This window comes from Protopterus annectens, chromosome 11.part0, assembly GCF_019279795.1.
Source record: "Protopterus annectens isolate FY-2018-M chromosome 11.part0, PAN1.0, whole genome shotgun sequence".
Classification (NCBI taxonomy): domain Eukaryota; kingdom Metazoa; phylum Chordata; order Ceratodontiformes; family Protopteridae; genus Protopterus; species Protopterus annectens.
The window spans coordinates 77,092,700-77,110,074 of record NC_056745.1 but is presented as its reverse complement, the minus strand read 5'-3'; positions in this window follow the sequence as shown (position 1 = coordinate 77,110,074).

Sequence of the window (17,375 nt, the reverse complement as noted above, 5' to 3'; positions counted from 1 at the left end):
TGAACCCAAAGTGTATTGTTTAATAATATGAACGAGCAAGTAAAAGGTGGGTGATTTGTACAGAAATGACCTTAATGTGTGACAGCAGAGACTTATTTTACTTATATGTGTCCCTTATTAAGTAGCAGGTCTCAGGCATCTAAGATTCACACAGTCATACCTCTCCAAAGTACTGATGGTCACCACATGCCCTCAGTTTAGCTCCATATGTTTGTACTGGAAAATCATTAAAGAGAGAAGTAAGAAAGTAATGAGACACATTTCAGTTTCAGACTTCACAACCCCCACAACATCATTAACAATACTGATGCAAAAAAGTTTGATGCTATCAACTGTCTAACTTTCCTAAGACCAATATAAGTCAAAGGTACAATTACCAATTCAACATCACAAATGCAAATATACTAAATACTAACTCAGCTATGCACAATGAACATTAGACACAAAGCTTATGTATCCCTGAATCCAAAATCAGAAAACAGGGATATGGCAGTCATTGTCACTTGCACAGGGTGTTATAGGGGGAGGCAAGAAGTCTACGCTGACACAAAAGGTTGGTGAGTGTGTGTGAGTAAGAAAGAAAAGCAGGCAGACATTCAGATAAAGTAACAAGTGAGACAAAATGAGTTTTAAGCTTCATGGCTGAACCACGTAACTGTTGTATGTTGTTTGTATTGGTCCTCCAGGTGAAACTGGTGTGTGTATCTGCATGAACACAACCAAGTTCTAGCTCTACATCACAGTATGTTAGACAGGTGTGAGCCATGCATGGTAGAGGTGGCAGTTCATCATTGTCATACTTGACCACGAGAACTGGCTCTGCCAGGAGTTGCACTGACAAATCCATGCCCACATTCAGATGCACTGCTGCTACCTCAATATGATTGATGTATGCTGGATGAGCTCCCCTCACAAGGACGCCTAAGACCATGACCCCATGGTCTCCCACATCTGGGTGTGAACGGCTCAACTACTGACAAAGTATTGGAAGTACTGCACTATGGAGCAAGATCAGACATGGCCAAGTTGGCTAACAGTGAATGATGTGGATGACCTAAGCCCATGAGGATGCCATCCCCCTCTCAGCAGATGTTCCATCACATACACCGCCCTTTCTAAAGTGTCATTCATCCGATCCATTGACTAAACAACATGGTGGAGGCAGCCATGCATGTCACCCTGTGCCAAATCTACAACCCAAAGCATTTCTCTGGAGGGTCTAAGGGAATGTGCCTCTATGACAGCCCTAAATATGCATTGATTTGCATGGGAAGAGACACCTGTATCAGGTGGAGGATGGACAGCAGGCCTTCTCCAAATACCTCTAACAACCAACCTGCCTGACACCTCACCCACACTTTGTCTATGACCAGAGTCAACAGACACTGAAGCAGCAGTAACAACACTTTCCGGATCAATTGCCTCACCCTCCACCTGTCGAACATTTAAGTGCTCACTGAAATGAGTAGGCATAGGCCTATTGACTGTGTCTGATGGAATTACAGGGGATAGATGGATGCCAACCTCAGTGTCAGGTTCAACCTCTGCACCCCCCCCCTCCCATCTGTGCCACTGTTTGGCCACCATCATCATCAGAGTCTGCTGCTACACTGACATCAGGTGATAGATGTCCTACACTTCCACTGTCAGGAACACCTGTGATAATAACCAGCAAATAGAGGAAAAATTAACACCCACACTACTATAGTCCAATATATGCTAACAAACTAACAGTGTTGACACTATTACAGTCAGCACAGTAATGCACACAGCAGTCCTGGAACCAGCATCACAAACTAAATATTTCTTTGAATTACTTATCAGTGCTGACATAAAAATGTGCAGATGATTGTAGGCTGCATATGCTGGGTGGTCCTGGAAGAAGTTAAGCAAATGGTAAGTACAACATCATCTCAATTACCAGTGACACAGGGGGGCCAACATTTTACACATTATATGTCCATTAACTATACTTTCAACAAGAACTTGGATGACAAGTCCAATCTAAGCCCCATGTGTAATCAATCAGAATGTGTTGTCAACTGTAGCAATCTACAACCCCCCCCCAACAAATTTCTTGTTAAACAGAACTAATGTATTGATGCAAATATTTTACTACACAAGGTTATTTAACAAGTGAGATACATAAGCCTACCTGGAAGCTCCTCCTGGGCCATACTTGCTGTCTCCCTGAAACAGTAGCATGAATGTCCAGGATATGTTATTCTGCACTTTCCTGGGAGCTGACTGGATCCCTGACAGTGGACAGGAGCTTTTCTTTTTTTTTCCATAATAAATTTTTATTGATATATATTTTCCAAATACAATAAAATCACACACATAATTCACTACTATTACTATCAAAACTATATACAATATCTACACGAAATGCTTCCATATAAAAATCGTCATTATTCCAAAAAAGAAAACACCAGGGAAGAAAAAACAAAGCCAAAACATTTGTAGAAGTACTTTGCGTCCATACATATCATACATGTTTTCAAAACATTGTTTCCTCCACATATACATCCAAACTTTAATATATTCCTAATAACAGTATTATGCTAATATAATGTTAAAAACCTTTTCCCATATTTTCGGGTTATTAATATTTTTGTTACTTTGCTTCAGGAGTAATTTATGTGCTAATATATGCTTTATAGCCACAAGTTTGAAATTATCCCATGATGTCTTATCTGGTTCTAACCAATTTGTAGCTATATATAACTTCATCAGCAAAAAAAATATTCATACATATTATAGTTTGTGACCTAGAGAGCTCTCTTGGAGGAACATCTAGAATCATAAATTCCCATGATAACGTTGAACTTTGATAACCCATCTTTTGTAGTTGTGTTCTAAGAGAGTTCCAAAGTTTATATATACACTTGCAGCTCCAGAACATATGAAGAAGATCCACCATTTGATTTGTGCAATATGGACAGGTTGGAGAATTCCTCGGATTAAATTTATGTAACCTAAGACGAGTATAATAAGCATTATTCCAAATCATCACCTGCGTATACATCAACTTTTGAAAAGAGACCGATTTTATTGTTAAATCAATTGCTTTTAATACCTGATTATCTGCTACTGTCATTTTGTTAACCCAATACCCTGACAACAGAATTTTATCCTGGAATTTTAAATCTTTAATTAATTTATTTGTTGTTGTTATAAATTTGACCTCCTGTTGGAGAGCCTGCCACAATTCAGAGCATTTATCCACAATTCCGACTACCGGTTTAAAGTTTTCAAAATGACTCAGAGCAAGTTCTCTGATTTGTCTCATGACAACCATATGATTCAATTCCTGTCTAACTTGCGAAGCCGATTAATTAATTTTATTAAAAACATCAATCAGAGTCAAATTAACTATTAATGGGAATTTACTAAGATCAATCAACTGATTATTTAGTTTAAAATTGGGATTCCTATGGAAAGGCTGAAAAACCATCATATATTGCAGCAAGTCTACTGATTGGAATAAATTTTGCAAAGATGACACATATGTTTTTAAGTGGTCCATAATCCCATACTTTATCAAACTAGTTTTATCCAAAAAGGGTAAAGCTTTAGGATTTATGTTCCGATCTAGAATATGCTTGTAATTCAAGACCATCCAAGTTGGTATCCACTTTGTACTAATTACCTCGTAATTAGCAATTCTTAAACACCTGTTGGCGTTCACTATTAAATAGTACACCTCAAAATTCGGTAACTCAAGTCCTCCTCTGCTCTTTGGGGGTCATTAATTTCTCATACGATATTCTAGTTTTCTTCGGCTCCCAAATAAATTTAGCTAGATCTTTATGAATTTGTTGAAAAACTGTCTTTGAAATTGATACTTGAGCAGACCTAAAGATATACAAGATTCGTGGTAATATATTCATTTTCACTATTGATACTTTTGCCAATACCGGTAGTCTTAAATTCCTCCATCTGCCACAATCAGCTACTATTAGTTCCCATAATCATTTAATATTATTACTATAAAAGTCCTTATTATCCGTAGAGAAGCTAATACCCAAATATTTGATATTTTCTTTACATGATATCTTCCACACCAGGGACATTAATGAAAAAGGTTTAGGGGTTCTTAACAGGAAAAGACTCGTTTTCTCCCAATTAATTTTGTAATTAGAGACTTCTGAAAATTCGTTTATAACATTTAATATCTTTTCACTATCAGAAATTGGGGTTGTACAATAAATAATAAGATCATCAGCAAATGCCGACAGTAATAATTTATTCCTATAAAGTATTGGTGCATTATGATACAAATTTTGCTTAATATATAAAAATAGAGGTTCTAAATAAAGGTTAAACAAAAAGGGGGACAAAGGGCAACCCTGCCGTGTACCATTTTTAATCTGTATTCTTTTAGAATAACTCCTATTAATATATAACGTAGTATACGGATTACTATATAATATTTGTAGTATCTGAATAAATTCCTGTGGCATATTAAAATAAGGTAACACATCAAGCAAAAAATTTATATCCACTCTATCAAATGCTTTCTGAGCATCTATTATAAGGGCATAAATATTAGAGTTGTTTTGTTTAGCATACATCATCATATTATGTAGTGTAAGTGTGTTATCACTAGTTTGTCTAGTTGCCATAAATCCAGCCTGTTCCTTAGAAATTAAATGGATCATAATCTTTTTTAATCTACATGCTATAATGGTAGTTAGAATTTTCATATCCAAATTTATTAATGCTATTGGCCTGTAATTATCTGGGCTTTGGGGGTCTGAATTAGCTTTATGTATAAAGATTGTTTTTGACGCATTAAGGTGAGGGTCACTAATTTTATTTCTGATTGTGTAGTTAAATACATGAGACAATATTTTACCAAAACTATCAGCAAACTCTTTATAAAATTCAACTGTCAAACCATCAGGACCTGGTGACTTATGCACTTTCATATGTTGAATTACATATACTATTTCCTCTGGAGATATAGGTTTAATCAGATCACCTTGCAGACTCTCTTCTAATTTTGGAAAATTAATTTTTTGCAAGAATCTTTTATTCTGTTTATGTATAGACCTATCAATTTGACCCTCATAAACCTTGGTATAGATTTTTTCGAAAATATCAATAATATCCTCAGTTTTAGAATACACTGTGTCACTGGATTGTATTTCCGAAATATGTACAGTTGTTTTCAATTGATTTATAATCCTTGCCAATGCTTTTGACGGTATTTGAACATTATTGGCATATTTCACTAAACACCTATGCTCCTGAAGTGTTACTCTACTATTATGCAGCAAGAAGAGATCCCTTTGACATTTCAACATTTCATTCTCTGTTTGAGCATTAAAATTCTGAATCAATTCTTTCTCAAGTAGCTTCACTTTTGTTTCTAATTTTTGAATATCATTGTTTTGCCTTTTCTTATAATATGAGGCTTTTTGCAAAATAAATCCTCTAATTTGAGATTTAGCTGCTGTCCATTCAATATCAGGAGTATGTTCCAGAAGCTTCATCCTATCTGTTAAACCTTTCAGATATTTTACAATTCCATCTATTATATCCTTTTTATTTAACAGATTTGGATTAAGTGACCAATTGTAACCTCTATGCATTCTTGTATCTTTTACATCTTTAGAAAACCTTAACGAAATTTTTGAGTGATCTGATAGATATCAAGTATGTATAACCACTACTGGTTCCAAATTAATTAATGCTTTGGATATCAAGAAAAAAATCTATCCTAGACCACGTTTTGTGGCATGGTGAATATAAGGTATACTTATTTGCATTATTAATATTATGTGCATAACAAAAGGGGTCATATAATTGAAAATCTTCCTTGAAGTCATTTAATGCTATCCCGGCCTGCTTGTTAAATGCTCTTTGTGGACAAGACCTATCCAACTTTGGATTTTGATAGGTATTCCAATCCCCACCCACAATAAAATAATAACCATCATACTGTGTTAAGATTGGATATAATGATGTTATGAAACTTTGTTTGTCATTACATGGTGCATATATATTCAAAAGTAGAAGAGGTTTATCAAACACATTATCCAATAAAGTAACATAACACCATTGCCCATTTTGATCCACTTTAGAGTCTAAAATCTTGTCTTTGTATTGAGTTTTAATAATTATGGCTAATCCAGCACTGTTTGTCTTACCTTCTGATGCCACCACCGCTCTGATCCAGTTCTTTTTCCTAATATCATCCCACTGATCATTTAACAAGTGTGTTTCTTGTAAAAATGCAAACAGTGCTTTGTCCTGTAGCAATATAGGTAGTAACAGCTTCCTCTTCTTCAAGTTCTGGAGCCCTTGAACGTTCCATGAGTCTAATTCCCACACTGACAGGTCTAATTATCCAATAATAGTATAAGAGGGAAATTGTCCAATGGATATGTATTAACTGCATACTAAACATAATCTGGAAGCATTTCCTACATCCCGTCCCCAGCCAGTGCATACACACTTTACCCCTGGACCAGGACTTATATAGGTCTTGTATGTGAAAAAACATGAACAAGGTTAAAAACACAAACATATTTAAAAGCTTCATGTAATAAAACTTAAAACATTTCCTAAACTTACAACCTATATATTCTAACTTAGCTACTACAAAGTCTAAACTAAACATTCCCTAACAAACACTGCTATTGCTCTACAGCTTATGTTCCAACTATTAATTAAGCAAATCTCGATTGTAAAGTATTATTACCATTTAAAGAAAAAAATGTTAATATATTAACTAGCTACTTATACCTACCCCAAGTACCTCTTTTGTTACAATCATTATTTATATACCACTTTTATTGAGAGAGAGAAAAAAAAAGAAAAAAAAAAACAAAGAAAAAACAGACAAAAAAAAACGTAAATGCATCCCACATTATAATTCTGTACCATACACAGTGCCTGCAACTCAATTATCAAAGTTTAGAAGTTGCATGCTTTAGTTCCCAACTATCTTACCATTAGTTGTCTGATTAACACCACCCAATAGCCACTATTTACCTATTTATATTCATATATACAGTGCTATACCTTGCACCCACTGCAGATATTGTAAAAATATAATTTGGTTTAAAACTATAAGCATAAGGAAAAAGAAACAGGAAAAACAGATGTTATTATGTGCTTTACGTACACATTCTAATGTTATTTACTTGTTAAAAAAAGCATTAACACATTATGTCAGTTCTTTTCAGCTTCTCAAACCAGGAAACCCTCAGTAATACTCATGATGGGGGACCGCTTTCACATCCGGACCACAGGAAGTGTTACATCAAAATCCACACTCTCAGCTGCATTCAAGAGATTTCCTGTTTACCACTCGACGGAAATAGTTTGTAGAGGTCAAAAATGTTCGTAAAACGGCCAGCAGACCCTCGGATTATCGCAAACAAACAGTTTTATTGCTTTTACAGAGGCCTAAACGACTTAAGCAGGGAACAAAGGATTACCTAAGCCTCAAAGTATAGTACATACTGGATCTGACCTCAGGAGCATGCCAGTCTCAACGGAAGTTTCTTTCAGCCCTCTGATGCAGGTAAAACTTTAAAAACCTTCAGAAACACTCTCTTTGCCTCGTTTTTAGTAGAAACAGAGTATTTAATCCCATCCACCACAAATGTAAGCACATTAGGATATTTCATCTGGAATTTAATTTGCTTGTCAATCAGAAATTTACAGTATGCAGATAAAGACTGCCTAGCTTGCCTTACTTGTAATGGTAAATCCTGAGCCAGAGATATTTTATTATTTTTCCACATAACAAAGCCACCATTCTTTTTTGCAGTAAAAAGTATTTTGCTAACATCTTGAAAGTTCAATATCTTAGCATATACAGGTCTAGGCATATTAGAAGCTTGTACCTCTCTCAGTGCTCTGTGTGCCCTTTCGATAACAATTTGTTTCACTCCATCAGCATCATTTAACAAAACTTCAAGTATTTGTGTTATAGTTGGTATTAGCTCTGCATACTGAATGTTTTCAGGGATCCCTCTAATAATAATATTATTTCTCCTAGACCTCGCTTCTAAATCAGTAAGTTTGCTTTGCATGGCTTGTAACTCCACATCATATACCTTTGTTTTCTTCTCCAGCTAGTCTATTTTGTCCTCCGTTTCTGAAATTCTAGCCTCTGTTTTATCCATTCTCTGTAGCAGCTGATTACATGAAACGCCAAAAGTTTGTATTTGAGTAGTCAAGTCCTTTAAAGCTTCTTGTATAGGCAACAAAGCATGTTTGATATCGTCCATGTTCAGTGGTTGATCAGTTTTAGATCTAGTCTCTGGTTTCTGTTGTTCCTCCTGTCTAGTAATTCTTTGCTTTTTCGCACTCCCATCCTTTACTGGTGACTGTAATTCCGACAGCTTTGTTTTGGTAGTAGTTGTTTCCATGCTTTTTCCTTCTTGTGACATTTTCCTTTCCCCAAGCTGACAGGTAAAATGAAGAATGCACACAGTCCTTTGTTTATTTCTCTCTTCAGAGCTAGCTAATCACTTGGAATCCTGATAGATAAATACTTTTTTTTTCCACTTTTTTTTCTAGTTATAGATTAATTAAGTGTAGATGCATCTTTTTTGTCTTTAATTTGATGTTCAAACCTCTTGGTATCGACTCGGGTTACAGATTTTTCTCAGGTTTATTGAGGAGCTGCAGGTCAGCAGTGTTGGACAGGAGCTTTTCATTTACTGTTAGTAGTGGGTCTATAGAAGGCCCCCGGTACCCATCCAATTATGGACCACTGCAGCTGCTCTCCTCAGTGCAGATGAGATTATGTCAGTGCCCCTATGGCACACCTGATCATGCATCCTGCTGTGACCACCTACTGCGTTCACATCTGCAACTATCTGCTGCCAAATTTGCATTCTGCCTGATATATCTCTAATTCCTCTCTCATGCAAAAAGGCACCACGTCAACTAAAAGCTTCCACAATAACCTGATTTTCAGGGTCACTGAAGGGTGTTTTCTGGGGATTGAGATGCCTGGGTGCCATAGTCCTAGGTGTCCTAAAACACAACAGAAGGATAATACACATAAGTATCACATAACTAAAAAATAGCTGTTCCTAGATAAAAAAGAAAAGGTGTCATTTCAGTATTACCCAGTGGAGAAACATCAAGCAGTCACGATATCTGAAATATGAACAACGAGAATTGTGTGCTTGTAACATATTATATTCACACAAAGCGAGGCCGGATGCAAAACAAGAGAGAGTAACAATAACAACATATCCTTGTTATGCCAACACAGAAATGCAGCTTTGCTCCCCCACCCATAAAACAACAGGCAATGACACATTTTACTAACAAACCATCAGTGAAATTCTAAAAGTGTTATCAGATGAACTGTCTCTGGAATGTGTACAGATTTAAGACAGAACATTTAATTTAAGCTATTGCTAATCATGTATACCTGTGAAATACCCTGACAAACATGCCCACACCATCAATACACTTCTAAGTAATGCATACAGATAACAGTAGCATATGCTAATTAATATATTATATCAGTATGAAACAAATTTTTCTTAAATGACATTTCAGCATCTGCAGTACATAGCTGAGAAATGCAAACATACCTTCTCAAGTTCAATAGTCTTCTGTGCAGATACATCCCAAAGTAATTTCCTCTTCTGTGTTCTCCACATAAACATGTCTTTTCACCTTCTGGTTTTCTAGCAACATGGTCGCCTTTTTATGGTTTAGATTCAGGGCTGTTAGCCCAGTGAAGATGCAAATGAGGTGTCAACTCATTAGGATCACTAAAACCCAAATTCTTGACAATGTGTACCAGATAAACATAGTGCAGGCACTCCCTCTGTGTTTGTTTTTTAATGGATTGCAACTGAGAATAATTACTGGTAGGGAGAAGGAAAACACAACAACAATGCTGACTGCCCTACTTCCACTGGGTGTATCAGGTTAGACTGACAAAGTGTATAGAAGTAATTTTATCAAGGTTGGAAATGCATGTAAGTAGCACACAATTCATAGGTTCTGTTCATTAACATCCAACCTCCTCTTCATTTGTTGACAACTGTATATTATTGCTATTTAATATCCTCACACATTTTAAGGACAAGGATAATGAATGCTTTATAGACTGTATGTCTCAGATTACTGGTCAGATAAGAGAAGAATGAGCAATAAACACAGAGAGGTAAGACAGAGCTGAATTTTTGCAAGCAATAGTCATAAATGGTTGTGTAATCACTCAGTGCACTTCATCTGGAATTTATACATGTATAAATAACTACATGGCTTTTAAGTACTGTGGATGACATTGCAGTTGGTTGTATACAGAATTATTTCAGTTCCCTGATGCAAAGCTGCTTGTGTGGTAAAAAGGGATAAGGCACCCTTACTGTGTTCTGAAGGTTCTTTGGAGTGAGAGTTCAAATCCAGACCTATGTAGAAATATTTCATGTGTACTAACAAACATTTTGTAGCATTTTTATTATAGATTGTTTTCTTAATTTCAACTACTTTTCTCTTTTATTTTATTTATTTTTTGGTAAGTGTTTGTGCAGTGCATAGCTTAGCCCAAACAAGGAAAATGAAGAAAATCAATGTCAGGTTTGGTTGTGCTTATATCTTTTGTGCAAAGCTTAGCAGTGCACAATCCCAGACTAGTGGCCAACACAGGAAGCAAACTGAAACCCTGCAGAACCCCTTACAGACAGGGAGTCTGTAAAAGTGCCAAGGTCAAAAAGAATACATTGTTGCAGTTTTTTCTTTCTATCATGCAGTGCCAATAAGAGGCATTGTATGGTGGTTAGCAAGGTTCCCTAACAGCTGCAGTCATCAAATGCCTGCAGATAGGGTGCAGACAGCCATTAACTGAAAATGGATGCATTCAATTAATTCTATTGGGCACTATGCAAGCACTCTAAGTGGCCTTGCACAGTGGTTAACACAGACAACTTAAGAATGAGTAGGTGTTGTTGGAAATGTCATGTCACTAGTCCTGTGGTATCAGGTGTAAGTGCAGATGAGGAGTACAGATGGTCCTGGGTTCTAGTGCAGGGTGTGCAACCTATGTTTTACTGTTGTGACAGTGCACTTTATAGCAATGACTGGTAGAATAGACAGGTGTTATTTAAACATTCTTGTGGCAGCAGGTGTAAGTGTATGGCCTTCATACACATGGTCCTGGGTTCTAATACAGGACATTCCGTACATTTCTACTGTTGTTCCATTTCCCATTATATTTGCTCTCACTTGTAACACTTTAGCTGGTGGAGCTGATATGAATTATATGTATGATGGATAAGATACCCTTAGTGTGTTTTCAGATGTATGACTGAGGGTATATTGTCTACAATATTTCTGTAAGTATAATTCTACTATCTGGACTTGGATGGTCTTCACAATTAAATAAGATGCATACATAACTGGAGCTATATATAAGAACCTTGTGAGGTCACACACATACACGTATAGCACCTCAAACTGTCAGATGTATTTATGAATGATTCCTGAATAAGTCTGAGCAGCATTGCCTAGGTTTGAATCCCACACTTTAAAAATCTATTTTCTTACTGTATAAAGCCAAACACAAATGTATCAGGTCATGAAATGTATGCCCCCAGTGCATACCTTCCAATTTTCAATACATATTTCCAAGCTACATCACCAGACACCCCTCAAACTAAGGCCAAGTGTCAGATTAATCTTCCTGTTTCAAATATTCCCTGTTTGGCAGTGCTGCACTCCATTGAAAATCATGCAAATGTGGTTAGCATCATTGCTCAGCCCTGTGCACTACCAGTAAATGTGATAGAATTGGTCAAAAACATAATTTTCCATTGCTCTAGTTTGGGTGTTAGACATGTCTGAAGTTTTTGGGGAAGCTTCCCAGTTTAGGCCACAGAGGTATGGTGTCCATGAGTCCTGGATACTTACTGGACTCCTGGTAAAGTGCCACAGCCAAAGGCTTCTACATGGAGACTATTCTGGCTCCAGTACAAGTCTGAGGTGTGGAGTAGTTTGGCTCAGGCTGTATCCAGTGCTACTGACATCCCATGTACTAGTAAGCAGGTATATAAGGGATACCCTCAACTGTTGGTTCACTGAATTTAAGACTGTGGACATCCCACTGTTACTTGGCATTGGTGCAGGATGCCAAACTCTGAGCAAACATACAGGCAAGAATGGTATGCATAATGCTCTTCTGTTCTTTTTTGTTCTTTCCCCAGCTAATGCCAACATACAGTTCAATTGACGTGCTCATGCTGCTAGAATGGAGACACTGATTTTGAATTCTGGTATGCAGCACAAGAGAAGTATTATTGTAGCTTTAAAAGGTAAAGACAGATTTGTGGGTTATTTATACAACTGTAGCAAATTGAACATGCATATCCTAATTGTAAAAGCAAGTATGCATGCATTAGTCTGTAGCACAAACCAACTTTAGGAGTCAAATATAAGACTGCAGTCAGAGGGACTGGGTTCAAATTCTATGAGTCACAACTATACAGTACTGCATGTCTTTAAAAATATTTACATTAAATTAAGCTCTATGCAAGTGGCATAAATGCCCTGCTGTTAACTGTAGTCTGTATAAGTGGAACATGCATATGTGCAATATATAAACATTTCAAGGATTACTTTCAGTAATCTGTAGGTATAGTGTGTATTTGTTAGGAAGGATACTTAAATGTAATACTTCAGATAAAATAGTTGTATAATTGTGTTAAAGCATTGTATGCCACATGTGAATGGTACTATTTTTATCTTCTTTTTTCTCTCACTACAAAGCGTATCTCTCTTTTTTGATTTTCTATTATGTGTCATCAGAATGTCGCCATGTCATCCATGTGTACCAAATATCTAAATGCTACACAGCACAGTGAGATAGGCCAGCCCCAGTAGATCAGCCTGGCCCTTCTACACTGGCTCCAGCTCAAGTCTGGGACTCAAACAGGCAGCATTATCTCTGCTGCCAATGTACTACCTGCACCTTCAGGTAGTACTGCCCCAGCAATTGATGCAGAGGTACCTTCCAGGAGCAGTGGTTTAGGTGAAGATTTCACCACACTGGGGAATGCAGGGTTGGTGCGTCGAGTCGTGCACCACACCACACCACTGGGTTACGCCTATACCAGATGGAAAGTCTGCTTTCCCTCATGGTAAGTAGGAGAAGATGTCAAGCACTCCAGATGCCAGCGGAGTAAGGGGATAGTGATGACAGTCCAGTGGGTGAGGACTTGATTGTCACTGTCTCCATGTTTGATGGGCATGAGCATGTATTATCTTCTTCCTAACCCCAATCATAGTGTCTCCAATATTTTGTGTCCCTCACCATCCCTGTGTCTTGCCTTGTTTGTCTTGTTTGTTTACATTTGCTTCCTCACTTATCCAACTTACCTGACCCAGAAATACCTACACCCCGTACCCAGCATTCATCTCTTACTGAATTAAAAAAAATGAGCACCTGTCCCAAAAAAATATTGCCCCATACATAGCTCTCCATTTTGCACACATGTCATCTTGATACACTTGATTCATTCAATTGGCTATACAACATGATTACATTGTTGTCACTCCTCGCTGTGGAGGTGACAATCCAAATTCAGCCAAAATTCTGCACATATTATCAGTTTCTATTGTTGAAAAAAAATGGATAGCTATGGGTCTTTCCTACCTCACTTTTGCATGTTCCTGTATTGCTTTCTTTTTTGTTCTTCCCCCTGCTTGCTTCCCATTTTACCACTTTCCTATTTAACCCATTTTACCAAGTATAATCTGGTCAAAAAAATAGAATCACACACAACACACATAAGTACCAGAATAAGCACTGGATCCTTCACTTTTTAGCGTCTATGATTGCATGGAGTTTGGCATTGTGCACCATTGCCAAGTGACAGTGAGCAGTTTGACAATGATCTGGTTACCTTCGTGCCATGCTGCTTAACTCAGCTACACTATACCAACACACAGCAACACATGTACTACAAAGAATTCATGCTATTGTATTATCACTATTTAAAAAGTATTAGATACACCTGGATTTGAGCCCAGTATCATCTGAGCTCAAAAATAAATGTGTTAATGCATTTACACCTGCTGTCACAGCTTCAGCTAAACAGCAGGTGCGTTTCATAGACTCAGTACTAACTCTCAGACTTTTAGCAAAGCAGCTCACATTTGTGGTCTGCTTAACTATGCACAAACAGGGAAAGTAATGGAAATGTGCATCATACATGGGTAAAAGATTTGCCAACATCTTGCAAACCCACCACTCACCTCTGTTCTATGCAAAGTACATATCAGCATGTATTAGTACTGTTTACTGTCCATTTACTCTTTATACCATGAATCTACATGTGGAAACATTACAGACTGAAGGCTCTATCTAACAATATGTCACTTATTTACAATGCAGCCATGTGTTGTCTCTCCCCATGAACTTAAATCTTGGTGTCTCAGTACTTTTTTACACATATTTCAACTATACTACATAAATCAATATCAAAGGCTGTGGGATATGTAATGCACATCAATCTGTTAACATGCAGAACAAGAACTATCTTCACAGTTGAATGTGCCTACACTTCCATCAACTGACCCTGGGAACTATTGGCCCATAAGCCTAATCACCCTTATCTGCAAGGCTATGGAAAGAATCATCATGGACCTTTTCCACAGGGGCATAGTTGACCTTCCACACCCTTGATGTGACCCATTTTGGTTATGTCAAGGGTAGATCTTGCTTATTAAATCAAGTAGACTTTTTTGATAATGTCCCCAAAGATCTGGATGAGGGAAAACAGGACATACTGCCTATGTTGATTTAGCCAAGGCCTTTGACACAATCCCTCATTCAGGTATCATAGATAAAATCTCCCTTCTGGGAATTAACCTGTATATTACTAGATGGGTAGACAACTGGATCACTGAAAGAATGCACATTGTCAACGTTGAGGAGTCCACCTCCACCACTAGACCAGTTACCTTGGGGAGTCTACCTCCACCAGTAGACCAGTTACCAGTGGAGTACCACAAGGATCTGTGCTGGGCCCTCTACTGTTTAGAAACTATTTCTCTAAGGTCCAGATATGTAGAATCAGTCCCTATTTTGGGGTCATTGCCCCCTATTATGTTGGGCTTTTTCGAGATGTCTTTCATTAAGAGATTAGGAGCTGGGGAAACTTATATGTTAAGCCCTAGTGACCATTGTGGCATTCCCATGCAAACACACTAACCGACTTTGATCTGATGTAAACAGGATTGCTCTGTGTGTTGCTTAACATTGTTTCCTGCCCAGTAACACTGTTGCTAGGGTTGCTACCTTTTCAAATGTCCAAAGTGGGACTTTTTTTGCACAAACGTCAGATTTTGCAAGGCAAAACATACCCACAGCCAGTACAAAGGACAGAACTTCACTTTTTTGCCTACATAAATGCTTATTCTTGTAGCATTTTAGTTGCTTATTCTGTTCCTTATAACATTTAGGTGTTTCAGAAACAGAATAACTGTTTTAATGCAACTATTACATTAAATATAGGAAATATGTTTGTCCTAATATCTCAGGACATTTGCCATTTTTTCAATTTTTATGTAGGACACAACTGCCCAAAGAGGGACTGTCCCTCACAAAGTAGGACAGGTGGTAACCCTAACTGTTGCTAGCCACAAAATCATGCTTATATATGTTTAAATGTGGTGAGCGGCATGAATATGTAATTACCACACACACATATAAAAGCCAATATGGAGGTTACTGAATCCCAGTGTAAAAACTAAAATGAAAACCTGGACTTAGTCTATCATCCAAAATTTATTAACAGTTTTTTGAGCTTTCATCCACCAATAATTTAGAACTTCATTAGAAAATTCACTACACATCAAGCGAGAGATTATATAGCTCATACCATCGTCACATGGCACACATAAACCAATAGACATCACCATTTGTTGTATAAACTTATGCTACCATAAAAATAACAGTTAAATATAAAATATATGCATTGATGCTATTACTTTAGTACTAAGTACTCTATATTAAAATCTTAATTATTCACTTTTGATGTGCTCTTAACTTTAAATGACATGTAATAGATAATCCCTGGGATTCATGAAGCTCGGTGCAAGGATTGTTTTAGCCTTGCACCAAGTGTCCTCCTTACAGATGGTGCAGCAGCTCCATATGAATATTTATGAGGGCACGCTGCCGCACCTTTGATGTGCACAGGACATGTGTGGGAGTGCAGGGAGTGTGTTTAAGTGCTCTACAGAGGCATAAACATGCCCCCACAGTTGCACAACCTACTATGTTTACTATTCAAGCCTGCCTCTAATAATAAACAATTAAGTCAGTGTCCATGGATACTGAAATGTATGCTAAGCATACAAGGGTGTCCACGAACACTGAAATAAAATCAAAGTAGTAATCACACAAGCATGTAATGGAATGTTGAGCCCCGTCCCTAGAACTATCACAATTATATTCCCCCATGTCCCTATTTTACATTTGTATTGCTTCATTATTGAAAGTGTAAGCAAAGTGCAGCATGTTTGCACGTCAACGCCCCCTGCTTACTGTAGCTTACATATCAAAATCATCCAAATAGAAAAGAATATGCGCAGTCAACGTTAACGTCAATAGTGTAGTGGTTAGAACATCTGCCCAACAAACAGGCATTCATGTTTTGAGTCCCACTATAGCACATATCATTTTCCATGTGCAATGTGTATATGAACATATTTATACATCATTTTGCTGTATAACCTACATAATAACATGTAAATGTGAACTGGAGTACTGCATGAAATCTTTAACTAATGTCATTCAATCAAAGTGGTCACAATAAATGAGGCACTAGTAAGCAGGTGTAAGCACAAATAAACAGTAGTAAACATATATAAGTACCAGTAAGCAAGTCTGAGTGCATTTGCATGGGTGTAAGCAGTGCCCAGCATAGGAATAGGAAATTTATATAATTATGTAGATGTATGTGCATGTGTATGTACAGATATATAATACGTATATATATATATATATATATATATATATATATATATATATATATATATATATATATATATATGAAGAATGAACGTCGTGACAATAAAGCATACAAAAAGAATGAGAAGGGAATCAACAGCAACTCCAGAATTATTTTTTGCTGTCAGTGTATGTCATATCAAGCTGGGCAGGGGTGAGCAAAGCACTGCTACTCACACCACAGGCAGGATACTACCAGTGGGAGTAACATTGTCAGTCTGCTAAGTCTACTTTACAAACAATCACAGGGTAGTCCCTAGTGGGACTACCCAAAAATTGTTAGGAAAGTTGGACCTCCGACAATTACACAAGCAAGGGCAGGTATGTTCAAGGGCTAAATGGTGGGAGAGCCTGATGATACATGGGT